A 17,311-nucleotide genomic window follows, 5' to 3' on the forward strand; every position below is an offset into this window, starting at 1 on the left:
CTGCTTTGTATTTTCTCTGCATAAGAGGCGTGATCAACGGGCATAGTTCAAATGACTCTGTACGCAATTGGATAGATAAACGTACAGGTTTCCAGCCTGAGCTGCAGGGCGAAATCAAATCGCCGGTAGATCGGGCTGGGTTTGGGTTGTGATCAGTAGTTTGACGGAACAATCTTAATTCAAGGTCCAACAGTGAAGCAAAGTCATGACGTCGCATCCAGACTAGCCTCTTTACCACTAGCTTCTGTAACTATGCAATATCTCCTTCAGCATTTCTTTCAAAAGTAAAGTAGTCGGCATCCACTATAACACTTGCTATTAGAAATTAAACCATTTGTGATTTGAACAAAATGTTGATTACTGTGTGAGCACAGAAACACTACAACTCCCATAAAAAGTTTACATGCACAGGTACTAACTGATTTGGTTTTGTCCATATCCTTAAACTCACCAAAGCAAAACATTTTAGCTGTATCTCTGTTGCTGAAATGTCTACAGTATTCACAACTCTGTCCTGCTGTTATTACCCACATTTCAATCAAGAGACTATTTAGAGTGATTAAATACATTTATCAAATGGTGCACACTAAAGTTCAGAAATGTGAAGAGAAATGAGTCTTTGGCGATTGGACCAACTTTGAGAGATGAAGAGAGTTGGCTGAAGATCTGGATGATGGCAAATGAAGTGGGACTTCTGATGAGTTTGGTGGAAGGAACCCTGGGCACTGGATGTGATGGAGACCGGAGGGGAATGGGATGGAGGAGGGTTGTGTCATTTCTTACTGAAATGACAACTGACTGCAGCAGAGAGGCGAACAGTTTTAAAGTTTGACAGCGACGATATGATTTGTTTAGGGAGATCATGGTGAATCTATTTGCTCAATGGGATCATGGCATTCCTCACCCAAATTGGTGCAGGCAGTATCTGTTATAAACATTGCAGTTAAGTGTGAAGTGTAGTTTAGATTCGCTAAATGCAAAAATTGCATTGCATCTCCATAGTTAAACCAGCTCATTTCATTTAAATAATCAGACATTGTTTTGCTGGCGACGTTACTACATCTGCTCTGGTCACCAAGACTTCGCTCTGCTCAGACATTGTCTGTCTCCAACTATAGCGGCGGCTGGTTTGACCACGGAAATGTGGGTGACGAGTTCTGTGAGAGAAACATTGCAAGCTGCTACAGTTTGCATGTTCTGCCGCATCGCAGATTACAAAGCACACCTGACTACAGGAGACATTAGCTCAGACTCAGGAGCATATATAGCTGGTGCGGTTGCCGCGTTCTCAGCTACCCAAACGAACCCTAGTGCGATTCAACCGAACTAAATGAGGCAGGTGGGAAAGTGTCATTGTTTTACCTAGTCAGCAGAAATAAACAGGCAACAGCTAGCTGTACCTAAGCCATCCAGTGAGCTTTGGTAAAGGGGCAATTCAAGGTTCCTGTAAAACAGGTAATAAGAGAATTGAGTTGTATTTGTGTGAATATATCTTCATTGTGGATGTGTTTTTATGATATTTTGTACATTTGTAAAGAGAAACTAAGTAAGTTTCGTAACAGTGTAATTGTTTACTCAATGTTTAAAGTTTTTGGCAGAACTTTGTTAGGCGATTACAGCTCAGTTCACACTTATGAGTGATAGCAGAGCTGATGCAAGCTGAGTTAACAGCAGAGGATTATATGAACAGTGTTGCTGACTATTTGTTGTTTTGCAGAGTTAACCCCTGTAATTAAATGGGTTGCACCAGTTTGGACCCACTGTTTAATTATCAGCCAGCACAAATTGTTTTCATGGATTACAAATGTGTAGTATTTAGGTTCCCTCAGAAAATCCAATTGCAGTCCAAATGTGTACTTCATAACGGGTCAGCACCTTGGACGACAATTATTTACAACAACATCGTGACTAATTGACAGGCAAATATTTCAAAGTAACAGAGAAATCTTTATAACATCTTCCCCCACTGCAGATTAGATTGCTACAGCAAAACCCAAGAAGGGGATGCAACCACAAATGACTCATTTTGGTCACAAGGGGCAAGACCATAGAATGACAGCAAACTGCGGAAGGAACACCAGAGTTCTGTTGGGACTGCTTAAAGCCCGAGACACACCAAGCCGATGATCGGCCCTTGGACAGTCTGGCGAGGTCATTGACTCGAGTCTGTTCGGTGTGTTCCGTGCCGTTGTCCGTCCGAGGGGCCGTCGGCCTTCATTTTAGCCAATTTGACATGTATAATCGGTGGGGCGGGCACTGCCGGCAGTCGGACTCAAATGACCCATCCGATTGATGGAGTGCTAACCCGGAAACGGTGAGCGGAATGAGCGTGACTAGAGTCTCTCAAAATCTAACGAAAATCTTTTAAACTGACCTTTGTCAATCTGAAATGAAGACAGATTCAGCAACTGCATGGCCTATTTCTCACTTAATGTTTCTCAGAAACACGTTTCGGTGAACTATTTTAGTACAACATGAGATCGTATTCTGCAGTCTGTCTTTGAATTACCGGAGAAACCAGACCCACGTGACGCGTTCATCCAATCAGCTGCAGGTTTTTATTTTTGGGCGACAATACAGATTAGCACCGCCTGCTGTTATGGAGACGTATTATGTCTCGTTGCTTTGGTGTGTTCCGAGGCACTTTTTTGACCAACTCGGGGAGACTGATCAGTCCAACTGCCTTTTCTGCCGAGGGTCGGCCGTCTGGTCAGTGTGTCTGCAGCTTAAGGTGCTACAAAAAAAAGAAAACAGAGAGAGGATGCATCCAAATTGTGGAAAAAACAATATTCCTTTTTAAGGCACTTGTTTTTGGTATAAGATGTGTGAATGTTTAAACAGAGTAACTCTGGTGCTACTGATGCTCACCAAATATCAGGTGTGTAGATTACACTAAAATACAACAATCTGCAACTGTGGGATTCATCAGAGGGCTTTCAGTTCAAATTTACAGCCATCTGACAGACCCAGTCAGGATGAGAATCACCAATGGCCTTCACAACTTGACAAACTGCTGGATGTTTTCAGGTCATACTAATCCTCTACGACTTGGGTTCACGGCTGCCACTGAAGAGACTGAAATGTGTGTGAGGCACTGTATTTTTATGAGATTACTTCCTTTAGGGTGATGCTTTTAAAATTCAAGCCATGATGCAGGACTGAGTGCTTTCTGTGAATACTGTAAGTCATAAACTTGTTTAATCCTACCTGCTAGCCTGCTAGCCTATCTCTGTAAGCTTCTCATTATAAAGAATCAAAGAGTAGGGACATGCATTTTGCCGTTTGCCACACACTCTTTCCCATCTTCCCTGAATAACACCTATTTATCCTCTTATTTCTTCCTGTTCAGTGATCTTATTAGCCTGAACACCCGTTTCTCACAGTCTACCAGAACTTCACCTCCTACAGGGTAGGCTGGTGTTTTTGTTATTCCACTATCATCATTACAATGACACTATCTTGTTTTCTGAGCTGATTTTTTTCACAGTTTACCCAGCTTATTCTTATTTTGCGGTGTTGGTTTGTATGAAAAGATCTTCTGAGTTTGGTTCGGAGTTCTTCCTCTTTCTCGTTCCCTCTCTGCTTTGCCGAAATTCAACAAATCCAACAAATGACAAAATATTTAAGACCACCAACATCTTGCACTTACATACAGTACTGCCACTGAACAGGTAGTACTAGTAAAATGTACTTTATTCTAAACACTCTAAATAAACACTCTAAAACACATTCAACACAGTATGAAACTTAGAAGCAAACGTAACCCATGAGATGGGTGTCCCTCCTTTTCAGCACATTTGTGAATCTGACTGCTGGTCCGCAGATATCATTTATGACCAATAATCAAATCCTTATTGTCAGAAACTATCAGGTTCTGAACCCAAACGCAGACCAGGACAAGGTAGGTGGTGAAAGAAGGTGAGTGTTTATTGAAGACAAAAATATACTCAAAAAAGTAATGCCAGGCGTGTAGATAGGTGAGTCCGGGTGATGGAATGCTGATTGTGGTGACAAACGTGTTGGGAGGTGAGTAATGGTGAACAGGAGTCTTGAAGGAACGACAAAGTTGATGGCTTTGGTTGTCAGACCGGGGTGAAGGGAATTCCAGGGTGAAGGTACTGAAGACAGAGGAACAGCAAACAAGCGAACAGAAATTTGGCTGGCATGCAAGCACACAGCGTAAGTAGTGTAGTAATGATGATCAGGAACAGGTGTGTATGCTGATGCTGATGAGAAACAGGTGAGGGAAGGTTCAGGTGATCCTGGAATTCAAGCCTTGCACTCGTTGCCTGGCAACCGGAACAGGGTACGTTCAGGAACGTCACACAAAACACAAAGACAAACCAGACAGACAGGGAAAACATGCTCAAGGGGATGGGTTCGTGACACCTATTTTATTCTCGATACTCAGAAACAGAACAACTCAATCAGAAACAGAACAACTGTCAACTTAGAAAAACTAAATGGGTTTGGCTGTATTCTAAAACATAGGTGATCACAGAGAGGAGGAGGGGATCGAACAGGTCTCAAAGGGCTGGGTTTAAGCCAAGCAACTGATTATTTCTGTCCCACTCATTACCAGGTGTTGGCTGTGATGGAAGAAAGAAGACATTTGCTCGTTTCCCTAAGAAACATTTGCAGCGGTGTTTTGCTTCCCATCGCTAAGGTGATGGATATTATGGGAAAGATTCGCAGCCTCCTGGGTTAGGGTTCCCAGCGATCTCCAAAATACTAAAACGAGACTTCACCAAACTCCTCCACTCCCTCACGATCCACAGTAAACACATTTGTGTCTCTCTTCTTTGTCTCAGGTCCTAAGTTATTGGTACAATGTGTGACTCAAATTCCACCTAATGTTGATTAATTGATTGATTTTATTTGACCACTTAAATATAAAAATATGAAACAGTACATGTGTCATACATTAACAATACATAAATAGTCAGGGTGGACACAATAAAGCCCAAAGACTTATTTCCATTGTGGTCCCATGTTGTCAGAAATAGAGTTAAATTACAGAGGAACACTGAATTCTAAATAGGGCTTTAGTCTCGACGCGATGAATCAGCCTGCTTTATAACAGTTTCTCCTTGAAGACATTCATGGTGAATGAAGCAGAATGGGTGAGAAAGACGTTCATACCCTTCCTACTTTCTCACCTTTATGCACGTGGTTAATCATAAAGTGAGCTTGATTGACGGTCTGTTTCAGAAAGTTGCTGTCTATCAAGGGCTTTCAGACTAATAAATGATCTGACAAGCACTTTGTTTGAAGCATACAGAGGCATTAAATGTGGTTGTAGTAGATGTTTCTTTTGAGGGTTAGCTTCTTCTTTGGTAACCCATTTTGACACGACCAATCCCTCTCCATGTATTGTAAAGAAACTCTTTGCCATCACTAATGAACTGTATCTAAGCTATGGATGGGATAACTTGTATGTCTTGGCATTAGGGATATCGATTTAGATTTTTTTCTTCTGCCCGATAGCCTTCCCTCATTAATTGATCAGTAGTCTACATCCACGACGTTCCCCTTCCGAGATTGCTATGGTGCTGACGGAAATTCTTCCGGATCGCGCTTTTTCTTTGCCTTGATATCAAGTTACCTTCTGCTTTCTTTGTGTTGGAATTTTAAACTCAGTTGGATTTATGAGGACTATGGTTGACTGCTCCTCAGATCTCTGCAGGGTAAATCCAGACAGCTAGCTAGACTATCTGTCCAATCTGAGTTTTCTGTTGCAAGACTGAAACAACTCGTCCCGAGGCTATTTTGCAGCGGCACTGTGGCTCTTAGTGCAGTCATGGCGATTGTGATTAGTTTAACAAAATGCCAATAAACCATCCCTTAATGCTGTGTGGACTAGCCAGATCCTCCTCCGCAGCACTGTGGAGGAAGGTCTGGCAAAGCGAGACTAACTAACCATTAACCAATAACCGACAAGCTGGCAACTGAGTCCCAATTTACCCATCTGGGAGGCAAGCAGCTAGCCTGATCCTACCAGACTCTCTTACATTTCATTTGTACAGAGAGTCTGGCCACTCTCCATTGACAAGTGTTAACTTCCTTGAAGGCGGGTACTCTGTAAGTATAAAACTATTGGATCTGCCCAGAGCCACTCTGGATCTGCCATAACCAATCGCTAACGTTTGGTCGTGACGTTGGCTTAGCATCGCTAGCGTTCGCCTTAGCCAAATCCTTCACCACTAACGGAGTGAGCTGGAAAATCAAACTCTTCCCGAACCCCGTGGGGAGGAGGGCCACAACATCATGGCCACCAACAAAACTCAGCAAAGACTGTTCGGGCGTTAACTTCTGGATATTCAGCAGTGTTGCCACAACGGACTGAACGGCTTCGCTCGCATCTTTTCTCCGCTGCCATTACGGAACTACAACTCAAACTAGCACACGTAATTGTTCTCAGCCACTCCCTCTGTTCGCTGATTGGACCGGTAATGATTTGGCCGGAGAAAACCCGCGAATATACTGCAAACCCAGACGGAGTACTTTAGGAAAATGAAAATTGAGCGGAAGTACGTAGGAGGGCGGAGCCAGGCTAGCAAGCGGCATGCATGCAGCCACTTTTCCAGAACCGCTTGCACATCCGTGTGACCAGTACAAGTTTTCTGCTCTACGCGGACACAGAATGTATGTCCAAGCTTGTCTCCACCACTTAGTTTAGCTGCAAGGTTGTCAGCTGATGTCTGCCTGGCATACTCTGTGTGTAGGACGCCCAATTAACCCACCAGTCCTCATAATTATAGTGGCATGTGTCGCGTAGATGGCGGTTGTGAACAACATTCAGCAGTCGGTTGTGAGAGCCACAAACTTACAATACAACTTGCAAAAGCAAGTTAACTAGCAGTTAAGAAGTAGATTGCATAGCCTACTTTTATTTTTAACTGATTTAATCAGTCAGTGGGTAATTATTGACATTCCTGCTTGGAATGCATGAGCAAAATAGTAAAGTAAGTGTATCTGTAAGTGTCTAAATTCTATTCTCTCATAAAGAGAGAGGGAAGGAGGATATCAGCACACCCACATCCGCAAACACTCATCCCTCATTAAAGTAAAAAACACAGCCTTCATCTAGACCGCTTCATGTCACTCTCTTCATTAGAGTGCTAAGAGCACAGATGGGGAACTTTATGACAAGCCAATTGCAACCAGCGACATGTCATCACCATGGAGAGGGGGAAAGGAAGCATTTATCTGCGGCGAAGAGCTCCACCGAGGGCATCATTAATGTGGCACATTTGATTGCCTCTGCACTTTCTCTCCCGCTGACTTAAACATGTCGGCATCCATGTCTTGATTTTATCACCGGTGTTCCTGCTAAGTCATTTGTAACGGCTTCTCCAATCACTGTGTGAGATTACTGCTAGCCTCTTATGTTCAAGAGCCCGCGGGAGATCAAACCCAATGTTCCCCAACAAAAAAAGGACACTTCAAAATCATGGAGAGGCATATGGAGGATTTTGAAGGCTAATAGTATGGATTAATTGAAGGCACTGATTACTTTCAGTTTCACAGCTATAAAGGTGAAGTACATGTTACCTCATCAGTCGAGTGAAGAAAAAACCTGAAATAGTATTAAACTAATCTACAAGACTACACCACAAATTTAGCTGTGCACCTAACATTGTCGGACTCTCGATGGGCAATTTAAAATCAAAATTAAAAAACAAAATTGATGCAGCAGAACCAGAGAGATTCTTTTTTAGTGCACACATTCTCGCCTACATTACCCACAATGCAACAATGATTTGGGTGTGTCATACTAGTAGCAGCTAATGTAGCCTGGAGCCTCTAGCCTGCATCAGAGATGAGGAGCAGGCTACAGAGATCTGGTAAGATTGCTTCTTTCTAACTCCACACCTCCAGATTCTTTTTAAAATGTTAGGCTTTTTACAGCTTGTTACACATCTTTCTTTTTTTTACACGTAACTCTATCACTCCCTGAGACCTCTAAACACTAGCCTGAAAACCAGAATAATCTGCCAGTTTATGTTAGGAAGCAAAGAAGGAAGTGACGTTATTATAGCTCGACAAAGTCCGAGTACGAAGTTTGCAGCTTAAACATTTTTGACTTTAAGACCTTGACTTTGGGGACCGCTTGTTTCCAACTGTCAACCTTGTTTTTATTGTACCATGACCATGATTGTTCCCTAGTGGTTATTTTAAGCACCATCTTTCCCTAAAACTAACGGAGTTGTTTCTGTGCCTATACTTAACCAAATATTAACCATAGAGATTTTGCTAAAATAATTTGTTTTGGAAGGCCCAGGCAAATGATGTAATCCGACCGAGGGGGAGTCGGATCAGAAAGCAGCCAGTTGACTCATTTGCATGAGAGACAATGAATGGGACATAGAAACTCATTTGCACCCCAATAATCACTCACATGCACTTATAATCACACTAGAGTATGTAGGCCTACAGTATTAATCCTGTCATGTGTGATCTCATATATCATATTAAAAATAAAAGCAAAACTAATCACACTTTGACTATAAAAGTTATGTCCCATCACTGGAGACCCATGTGTGCACTATACGATGTAATATCAGGAATGTTATTTATGTAACTCATTTGAACATTCTGAAAAATAAATTTCTCAATTGTATAATTGCTATAGGTTGGTGTGGATGTGCGCAATCAGATGACAGGTTATTCGTTGACTGTTGAACTGAAAGACACTGTGCATGGGAGAGATAGAGAGAAATATAATGCTGAGGGGACTAATTGTTCTTTAGTTAGACATATCATGTTGCTTACATTGCCTCCTCGAGTCCTCCACTTGCCTTCCGTCTTTGCGTCTTAGTCCCTCCCACCGAGGAAGCACGGGAGAGATGCGAGGAAATGAGCAAATGTGTTTTAGAGTGATGAGACCTTTCCTTTCCTTTGAAGCGTCACATGAATTCGTCAGCTGTATGGGCGGAGTTAGCAACTCCTTCAGCTGCACGGCTTCCGGAAAGGCTGCTTTCGTGTATCCTCGCTTATAGCTCCTAAATGATCCCTCCTCCACGCTCGGTCATTGGTCCTCTGGGCAGAAATAAGAGCTTTGAGACGGCCTTCACCGAGGAGGGACAAAACAACTTCCGGTTCAGCCGAGGACCGAGGAGTTGAGGAGCTATCAGAATAAGGGCCATGAGATGCAGCCAAAATGTGATAATGTATCCTTTGCACCATGAATATATTTACCATTTAGTTTACTTGGCAAAATAAAAATGATGAAATTGATTACAAAACGCTTAAAAAAACAAAACGCAGTAGGCTTTGCCCTTTCTCCAGCGGCTCCCTATAGCTTTGAAGAAAAATGATATGGAAAAAAATATGTTTCTGCAGGAATTCTACGCAAAGCCATACTTGTGCGTTGGTGTGTGCGTCTTTCCAGTGTATCTCTTTAAGAGAATAGTGGGGCCGGCTTGTATATATATGTGTGTGTGTGTGCGTGGTAGAGCAAGTAGAGAGTGTGACGGTAACTAGCCAACATAGCGATTACCGACTCTAGAGTCATAGTGAGAGAAACAAAGCGTCTCCCCTGTTCTTTCTGACCACGGCGGGAAATCTGGAGCAGGTAAAGTTATTCCTCTCCGTGATTTCAAGTTGTTTATGGAGAAGGAGAACCAGGAAATGAGTCGGGGGAAATGCAACGCTACCAAGCCACGGCCAAGCGGACCAATCACAGTTGTTGCAATCTGCGTCGCCGCTACGCGTAGTTATTTTCATTCAATCAATCAATCAATCAATCAATCGTCATATAGAACCTTTCAAACATAAAAAATGCAATTCAAAGTGCTGAACAGTGTTTGTTTGAAAAACAGACAAGAAAAAGGAATAAGAAAAAAAGAAAAATATATAAATGATTTAGAGACCAGTGAACACTAAGATAAATAAAAAATGAATAAAATGTATTTTTAAAAACAATGACATGTTTAAAACAATATCAACATTATACATACATTAGAATAAACACTAAAGCCATGAAACAATATATAATAATATAATATAAGCACACACAAAAATTATAATAATGAAAGTATAAGACACTATGTGAAAGCCAGACTGAATAAGTAGGTTATTAGTCTAGTTTGAAGGTATTTATGTTTCCAGCTCCTCTTAGATCCTCAGGCAGGCTGTTCCAGCATCTTGCTGCATAGTAGCTAAAAGCAATTTTAAATATAAATTTTAAATATAAATAAAATAAAAAAAATGTTCTGCTTTGTGGAAAAGCTAAAAGAAGATTTGGAGGATCCGAGGGGCCTTCCTGGTTCATAGATAAAAGCATTTGTGAGATGTAGTCTGGTGCTAGGCCGTGTAGTGCCTTATAGACTATTATGATTTGTAAAATCAATACGAAAACTAACAGGTAACCAGTGTAAAGATTTAAAAAAAAGGAGTAATGTGTGCTTTCCCTTTGGTCTTAGTCAGCACTCTTGCAGCGGAATTTTGTATTAATTGCAGACCAGATATGAGAGCATTATGTGATATGATGACAAAAGATAAGGGTCATGGGTCAGCACAATCAAATACACCTGAGGAAGGGCAAATTTTGGGCCGAAATGTTGTGTGCCTGATTCTGCACTATTAAATATTTTTTCAGAGCATTTAACTGTTATAACAATACATAACAATAACTTATTTCACTGGTAAATTGCTGTTGAATGAGAAAAACAACCACCAGATGGGAAAAGGGCCTTTAACAACAACAACTTTGAATGCACCACGAAGCTGTAGGTTACCAGTTTCATTGAACGCACCGTTTGTAATGGCAGCTACAGATTGTTACATACCGGTGTTGAATCCTCTACAGTGAAATACAGACAAACTTTACACTGTTTAGCGTTAGCTGTCAGCATTGTAACCATGTTTAATCCAGCTACTAGCTAGTGGTAGGCTAACGTTAGCTGCTGTCGAGTGTAGTGTTAACTAGCTAGCAGTAGGCTAACGTTAGCTGCTGTCGAGTGTAGTGTTAACTAGCATCACGTGAAGCGATGTTTCTGTTGCCTGTAACGTCTGTTTCAGAGCACCAGAGAGCAGAGCAGACATATCAGTAACACTGAAATGAGGCGCCGAAATCCGCGTTGCTATTCGGTCCGGTAGATACAGGTCGTGAAGGCACCTGTGCCGTATTAGCACCGGATTTCGGTACCCAACCCTATTCAGGAATAAGATTTTTATAAGTAAATGTGTTACGTGGAGGAAGGAATAAAGGACCCAATCGCAGAGAGCAGGCAGGTAGGCAGGAGAAGGTTTGAGGAAGGGGATTTATTAACAAAAACACGGAAACTGACAGGATAGGAACTAACTCAATAGACAGGACCAGGACACAAACTTGCAGGGCGAGGAACACTAACTCACGCAGGCAGGACAACGGACACAAAACAATCTAACAAGACACAAAGGGAAACACAGAGGCTAAATAAACTAGGTAACGAGCAAACACAGGACAGGTGACATTAGACAATCACACAGGTGGGAAAACACAGGAAGCAGAACTAGATATGACAAGACAGAAAACGGACTATCACAATATAACAGGAAACGGAACATAATACAAAACAAGACCAAAAATCACTCAATGACAAGGAGACCAAACCCACAGTACAAAGACAATCCATAGAGACATACATTAAACAGAAGTACACAAATAGGGAAACGGAACCTAATACAAAGAACAGGAAAACAGGATTACACATAACAGGGAACAGAAATACAAAGCAAAACACCGAAACCATGAGTAAATGTTCCAATTAATGATCCAGGCAGAACATTCTCGTCTCCCTCATTCATTTTACAGTCGAATCGTGGGCTAGAATGGCTCTGGGTCAAAGTTCAATATGGAATGGATTAATCTGCGTTATTTTCTTTCTTTTGTTTTAACGCGTTATTTTTTTCTCAAATTAATTGATCGAAATTAACGCGTTATTTTGACAGCCCTAATATAAAGACAAACTATATAAACTATATATATATATATATATATATATATATATATATATATGTATATGTAAAAATATAGTGCCCTTTTTGGTCTTGATTGCAATATATTTTTTTATATGTAGGCTATCAATATATGAACATATATGGTATATGCATATATGGCAATATATTGGAAAATATAAATATTAAATCACATATATGGGAATATATTGCCCAATATATCACATGATATTTTCCAATGTACTGCAATATATTTTGGTTGCGTAAGGGTGTGCTGTGATGTGTCCTAAAACCTGATTGAAACATTTCTAATTTAGTTTTTGTTGGAATTTAGGAAGGGTCTTTTTAAAATTTTGGTTAAAATGGAAGGTTTGATATTGGCCTATAATAGTTAGGTGTTTAGTCGTGTTAAAATGTCCAGGTTCCCTTTCTTTAGAAGGGGTTTTACTGAAGCAGTTTTAACCCTCTGGGGCATAGCGGTCACTACAGTGGACAGCTGTTTAAAAGTAATTTTCTCCGAAATGCAATAGTTTCTATGGTGGAATTGCATATCAGCCATTAGAATGCTCTCTGTTGCCCCCCTCCAGTGAGATTAATTCAGTGGTTAGTTGTTGTAACTACAAGTGAACCTCCTCTGAATCCAAGATGGCTGACAGACAGCCACACTTGTTGACCACTGCTGGAATATCCTGCCAATCCTATACCAGGAGAACCCTAGAGATAAAATGATGATGATATGCAATACCTAAGGAACAATATTATTCTTTTAGTTATAACATTTTTATTTCAAAATTAACCATGTGTCCAATGAAGTGGACGTCGTGCATTGCTCAGTATATTTTCCAACACAAGTCATGTGGTTGATTCATCTTTTATTATGACTATCTGGGTTGCAATTCAGTGCATTTTCGGTATATTTATCCTGTCCTGTGACTCCCATGACTCTCCTGTGACATGGGAGTCACACAGTGTCTGACTGTACTGGGTCAGTCATAGGAGTCACAGGACAGTGTCTGAGTGTCCCGGAACATTCATGGGAGTCACAGGACAGTGTCCGGCTGTCACAGGTCAGTGTCTGGGTGTCACAGAACAGTCATAGGAGTCACAGGACAGTTTCTGGGTATCACAGGACAGTGTCTGACTGTCCCAGGACAGTCATGGGAGTCACAGGACAGTGTCTGGGTGTCACAGGACAGTGTCTGGGTGTCACAGGACAGTGTCTGGGAGTCACAGGGAAGTGTCTGGGTGTCACAGGGTAGTGTCTGGGTGTCACGGGACAGTGTCTGACTGTCCCAGGACAGTCATAGGAGTCACAGGACAGTGTCTGGGTGTCACAGGGAAGTGTCTGGGTGTCACAGGGTAGTGTCTGGGTGTCACAGGACAGTGTCTGGGAGTCACATGACAGTGTCTGGGTGTCACAGGACAGTGTGTGGGAGTCACAGGACATTCATGGGAGTCACAGGACAGTGTCTGGGTGTCACAGGACATTGTCTGGGTGTCACAGGACATTCATGGGAGTCACAGGACAGTGTCTGTGAGTCACAGGACATTGTCTGACTGTCCCAGGACAGTGTACAGGACAGTGTCTGACTGTCCCGGGACTGTCATGGAGACACAGGACAGTGTCTGGGTGTCACAGGACAGTGTCTTACTGTCCCGGGACACTCCTCAGGACACTACTAGCAGGACAGGACAGTTTTTGCTGCCACTGCTGCTGCAATAGGGCTATAGATTGTTAAAGTGTGTGACAGTATGGTTAAGTGCATAAAATTAATTGTTCATGGATTCATGATAAAACTCAATTTGATTCATTCTTCCATTAAGTTTATACTGTTTATGTTGAGTGCTTATGCGCATGTAGTCCAGTGTAGTGGACATGTCTGTAACTTTCTGAAAAAAAAATATTTTTGAAAAAAAAGTGAATATTGTTTTTTTTCATGCCCTAAGAAGAGCAAAAACACAAAAAAATGTTTGACTCAGGCTTTCATAATTCATGCATCCGAGGGTTAAAATCAGTGGGGAAGACACCAAGCTGTAGGGAGTAATTTACTTTTTTTAAAGGGAGGTTGGATATGGATTAAGGGAACATGTGGAGGACTACAGTTCGGTTACCACTTTTCTCAGTGTCTCAGCCTCAACCAGGTCAAAACATTCCATCTTTACATCATATTGCACACAGGATTCTGGTAAAAGTGCAGTGTGTATGTTCTGCTGGCAGATACTTGAGAGGTGCATGTCATGTTACAGCGTAGGGTCCGGTGTAAGGTCTGTATCTATGTACCAACAGCGTCTATTTTAAACGCAGGAGCATAAATTGTCTTTTTTTCTCTAAATTTTGCAACTCTCTGCAAATACCAAATGGTGGCAAACGTCACCATGCTCATTTAGTACTATTAGCAATGTTGACAGTTTAATTTAGACTTCATAGACTGTGTTACCTTCATTATAGTCTTGCATTGCCAGACCTATCTCCACAGGCTGCGATGGAAGGTCTAGCTAGTCCACACAACATTCCCTGATAAGAAAAAAAATGTGCTCCGGTTTATTGGCATTTCTTTAAACCAATCACAATTGTCTTGGGCAGCACTAAGCACCAGACGGAGCAACGGTACCTCTGTAAATAGCCACGGGGAGGAACTTGTTTTGGTGGAACATATGTATGCTCAAAACTTGTTTTAGCCGTGCAACAGAAAACTCAGATTGGACAGATAGTCTAGCTAGCTCTCTGGATTTACCCTGCAGAGATCTGAGGAGCAGTTAACCATAGTCCTCAGAAATCCACCAAAGTTTAATGAAAATGGCTTTTTTTTCAAGGTTTTTGACCCCTTGGACTTGGGCTAGAATACCCTTAAAATGCCTGCTGGTGCTAGTTTAATTTTGGAGGACTTGTTGATTTATTTACATGGTAAATAATTATATTGGCACATTCAATATAAACCTGGTATAAATAAGTAAGACACTCTTCAGACCGTCTAAATTAAGACTCTAGAAATGATGTGATACTACAATGTACTTTGTAATATTTCTGAGGAATATATGAGTACCATATTTTCCGTCAAAATGCGTCATGAAGAGGAAAAAAACATATATAAATAGCATTTATTTAGAAATTTATTTCACAAAATCCAAGACCAAGAACAGACATTTAATCTGGAAAGGCAAGTTATTAAACTACACAATAGCACACAGAACAAGGGGCTGAATACGGTAGGTGTCCGGTATGTTAACGTAACGTAACTGCACTGTTGATGAGCCTCTCCCAGCAGCACGTTGTTCAAGCACCCATCTGTGGACTCCTTCCTCCAGCTCTGGCCATCTTGATTTCAGCGCGACTAGCTTTCTTTGTTTTCTTCATTGCAGTAAGACTAACCTTTTCGCCAGTCCCTCACAAGTTTCTCACTCACTCCAAACTTTCCTTCTGCTGCTCGATTACCGTTTTCTGCTGCGTATTTTACTACCTGCAGTCGCCTGCAGTTTCTTTTCTTTCTCAGTTGTCTTTAGGAGCAGCATATAGTTGTCACAAGCCTAGAGCGCCTCGCGGCTGTAGACGGTAATGTTTTCAGCATGAAATAACATTTAAAACATGTTAAATTATATATATTTTGATATATAAGTCGCAACTGACTATAAGTCGCTGGACCAGTCAAAGTATGAAAAAAAGTGTGACTTATAGTCCGGAAAATACGGTATAAGCCATTGAGCTTAAAAATGATTCCAAACATATGTTTCAGTATAGAAACACTTTAAGCCTATCCCCAAGCAGTCTAGTATTGTCAGTAGTTGCAAAGTAAAAGTTAACATGCTAGAGATCTATATTGTGTATATAGAGCATATTATTTTTGGTGATTCCACTAGAGGAACATCAGAAGCCGGGCTAAGTCCCAGCTGTTTGCCTCAAAGTTTCTTTCGCTGCTTCTGTTTTGGAGAACTGCCTAGTTGGCAGCACTTCACTGATGGAAACAGGATCCAGGGAACTGACCCAGCATGCCTTCTCTCCCCAATTTCACATTCACAAAGCTGTCTCCAATTTGGAGCTCACATTTTAATCCAGATTTGATTTTAAAAGGCCGGTGTCTGTGCTGGAGCTCCAGACAGGTGATCCTAGTATGGCTGAGTACCATTTGTAATATACTGTACACATTTCTCGAACACATTCAAGGGAATCTAAATTGAATTACACAGGGCAGAATACTGTGACTACATTGCTGTTAATGGGTCAGTGGGAATGAATGCAGTAATAAAAACAAACATTTTATTTTGAACTTTTTCTTTCAGTTCAATTTCTGTCACTGTTGAGGGGTTTGTAATTATAATCTGGATAGGGCTGGGTATCGTTCAAAAACTACCGATACCAATACCGTGACTTTGATACCGGTTCCTAAACTATACTTTTTTCAATCCCAATTTTATAAAAGAAAAATAAATTACAGCATTACACATACTGCACAATTTTTTTTATATATTTTTCATCTCCTACTATGTGAGCCGTCTCTGTGTAACGTAGAGTTTTTCCTGCGTGTCTCTACGACGTGAAACGTTAGACAGCCAATCACAGACATTATTAGATCTTGGTAGAAGAATGCTGCATGCTTATTGGCTCACTGACGCTGATGAGATTTACTCCTTAGATATTGAAATTCGGTAATGAATACTTGATACTAAGGAGGCAATGCGATCGGTGCCTAAAAAGTATTGAATTCGGTACCCAGCCCTACTTCTGGATCTATGATTTCACCTGGAACTCCCACACAGCAAGTATGTTAGGTTTAGTCTGTTTTTCTCTGCCGTTTTTCACATAGAACCGGGCTGATTAAAGTTCACTTCACTGAGGTTATGCAGAGGTCCGCTGTAACAAGCACTAACGTTAGCTAATGTCAGCTAACGTTAATGTTAGGCTGTATGTAAAAAAAAAATTAAAAATAAACGGCAGAGAGAAATGGACGGTTTGGGAGTTTGAGGTGAACTTGTAAAAGCCGTTGCTGCGGACGTATGGTAAAGCCAGAGGCGTACTGTGGTGTGTTAGTGAGATTCTCAATGTAGCTCAATTTCTAAAATCTCTAAACACAACACTGAAAATAGTTAACCATTTTGCCAAACTCTACAAATCTCTCTTCTAAAAACTGATTCTTTCAGCACAACGATTCACACATTTCGATCTACAAAATGGGAGCCCTGCAGAAGGAGTTTGGGAACCACTGACTTAAACCCAGTTGTGATGAATTGAAAACCCCACCATCAAAATACTGTCTATATGTTTTGGCTCCATGAGGCCATGTTACATATTCAAATGTATTAAATTGTCTAGAAATGCATTCCTTTCAGGTTCAGGTTATTGTTTTTGTTACATCTCCCTTTTGGATGGACCCAG

Source organism: Sander vitreus, chromosome 21 (genome assembly GCF_031162955.1).
Source record: "Sander vitreus isolate 19-12246 chromosome 21, sanVit1, whole genome shotgun sequence".
Classification (NCBI taxonomy): Eukaryota; Metazoa; Chordata; class Actinopteri; order Perciformes; family Percidae; genus Sander; species Sander vitreus.